The following is a 2,922-nucleotide window of genomic DNA, read 5'->3' as shown; positions in this document are numbered from 1 at the left end:
ACGCAGTGAAGACTTACAAGCTGAGCCCAAATGAATTTCTCTCTTTGATGGCAGAGCGGAGGAGAACACGGTGTGTCTGCTGAGTTAGTGCTTCAGAAAGTTTAGATCGAGAGAAACAGCCGGTTCTTAAAATTATTCTGACCGCTGTAGATGGAGGAAACCCGCTAGATCAGGTGCATTGCAGATAGATGTAAAATATAATAGATGCCAACGATAATACACCAGTTTTCAACAAATGCTTTAAAATACGTGTGCGTGAGAAATATGGCACATGGAACAGTGATAATAAAGTTAAATGCTACAGATTTAGATGAGGGCATAACAGTAAGATCCTGTATTATTGATCAAGAGAGGAAATACAGATCCATCAAATATGTTTGATCTAAATTCAGAAACAGGAGAATCACCGTGAAGGGCACTAGATTATGAGAGACGTCTGACTTATGAGGTAAGAGTCCAAGCAACGGATCAAGGCACCTCTCGTAGTGACCACGCTAAACTGCTGATAGAGATAATTGATGTGAATGACAATGCCCCGGAATATCGGTGACGGTCACTCATGACCCCCGTAAAAGAAGATGCAGAACTGGGGACAATAGTAGCTTGGTTAACGTGAGTGATACAGAGGAGGAAACAATGGTGTAACTAACTGGAAGGTAGTTGGGTCGCCCCTTTAAACTGAAGTCCAACTACAAAAATGACATTCATTAGTAGTAGATGGACCACGGACAGAGAAAAAAACTTTCTTTACAATGTCACAATTACAGCCACAGATGAAGGGAGCCCATCTGTCAGTATCAGGGTCATTACTGTTCAGGTTTCCGATGTCAATGATAAGCACCTAGATTTTGGCCTGTAATTAATGTTTTGTGAAAGAAAATAGTGCTAGGCTCCGTTATTTCTACAATAAATGCCTTGATCCTGATTTGGACAATAATGCAAAACTGACTTACAAATTGTTAAAATTATCCAAAAAATATTCCAATTTCACGTTGTAAACATCAACTCAGAGACTGGAGATTAGTCATCCTGCAGTCTTTTAACTACGAGGAGGTAAAAACGTTTCAGTTTAAAGTTCAGGCCACAGACTCGGTGTTCCTCCGCTCAGCAGCAACGTGACTGTGACTCTTTATCCGGATGAAAATGACAATAATCCAACAATTCTCGCACCCTACTCTGAGCAGTCCGTTAACAGTGAGAGCATCCCCTATTCTGCTGAAGCGGGATACTTTGTGGCAAAGATCAGGGCTGTAGACGCAGACTCTGGATACAATGCGCTGCTTTCTTATCACCTGTCTGAGCCAAAGGAACCAACCTCTCCGGATCGGAACCAAGCACGGAGAATCAGGACTAAGAGGAGATGAGTGACAATGACCTGAAAACTCACCCCTTGGTGGGTGTGGTTTCTGATAACGGAGACCCTCCCTGTCAGCTATGTGTCTATTGATGTGGTGGTGGTGGAAAGCACAGCTGACATCCCGACTCAGTTCAGACATGTGCCCCTAAAGGAGGAGAGCTTCTGATTTTAACTGTATCTGCTGATCGCCATCGTGTCGGTGTCAGTGATCTTTCTGCTGAGTCTCCTCAGTTTAAAATGCTGTCAGATGCCAAGGACCGACGGCCGTTTCAGCAGGTACAGCGCCCCTGATCACACCCCCCTGACGGGAGCTGGTCTTCTCCAAATCAACTCAGCAGTTGACGTGTGTTTCAGCTCAGCACGCTGAGTGAGTCGTAGTAGTGGTTTTCCCGCCCCGTTTCCGCCTGTAATCTGCGACATCAGTATTAACGGAGGAGACTTTTACCAGAACTCAGACTTTACCTAAAACCGACAAGGTAGGCCATCTGTGCTCTTGCTGTGAACCTAACAATGCTATTCTAAATATAATGCAATGTACCTGCTGCTATAAGTCTCACAATTTACAGTTTTCGACCTCATATGTGTGCTCTTCAGAATTATTCCATTGTTCTCCACCGTAAGTGTCCGTGCGAAATACCTAGCTTCAATCATTTTTATGTAGACAGCTCGTGTGTTAAAGTGGAAGACAAAACTAGTTCAGCAAGTATTTAAATGAGCTCTCCGTGGTGCTGAACCATGTTTTGTGCTATTCAGCTGCACAATCTGCAGATTTTTTGTCTTGAAAGCATGCCATTTTGATTACATCGAGCTGAGCTGTTCTTTTTATCATTTTTAACAATCGAGAAGGTGATGAGTCGCAAACTCAGTTATAGTGGTGTCATTCTGCTGTGATCAACATTTGCATGCCTCTAATTTGAATGTAGTGAAAAGGCACTGTCAGTGGTGTTTGAATTTGTGTTGCAGTTTGTTGTTTCGGGAAAGTCCTGCTTAATCAACCTTGTTTCTTTAATTTATGATTTACTCTAATCTTGGACGTTTGATGTACTTATGAAAATTATCTCAAAAACAAATTCAAAGCTTTTCTATCTGTATTATTGTCTTTCACTCTCATTAGACAGTAGCTTGGGTTATCACTCTTTATTATGCTTTAACCTCACCCCCTGTCATTCATAATATTTGAGACTATATGATCCCTGGTTTTTTTTGCTCCTATCCCACCCATGTGTCGCATTGGGCCCTGGCATGATGCGTTTGTATGTCCAAAACTCCTCTCCCTGGATGGGATCAAATCGTCTCGGCCATTATAACCCGCGGAGGTGCCTGTACGAGACGGAGGAGCGCTTCCACTCCCTTCTTTTTGTGGTGCGGCCCTTCTCTGGGCTTCTGAGCGATGAACAGAGAGTTCCGTTTTGTAACTTGTGGTCCGGTACGCCGTACCTATTAGCTACTTTCTCAGCAGTATGACGTGTGTTTCAGCTCAGACACGCTGAAGAGTGACGTAGTGGTTTTTCCCGCCCCGTTTCCGCCTGTAGATTCTGAGCTGATCAGTATTAACGGAGGAGACA

At 43.5% G+C, this 2,922-nt stretch overlaps 1 protein-coding gene across 2 annotated transcripts in view; it reads left to right on the top strand.

Annotated features, from left to right (window-relative positions):
* Nucleotides 1-2,922, top strand: part of pcdh2ac (protocadherin 2 alpha c) — a 183,655-nt gene that overhangs the window by 134,701 nt on the left and 46,032 nt on the right. The gene's annotated exons all lie outside the window — the stretch shown is intronic.

This window comes from Etheostoma spectabile, chromosome 10 (assembly GCF_008692095.1).
Source record: "Etheostoma spectabile isolate EspeVRDwgs_2016 chromosome 10, UIUC_Espe_1.0, whole genome shotgun sequence".
Lineage (NCBI taxonomy): Eukaryota > Metazoa > Chordata > Actinopteri > Perciformes > Percidae > Etheostoma > Etheostoma spectabile.
The sequence above is the reverse complement of the archived record's forward strand: the minus strand, read 5'-3'. Positions and strand labels throughout refer to the sequence as shown.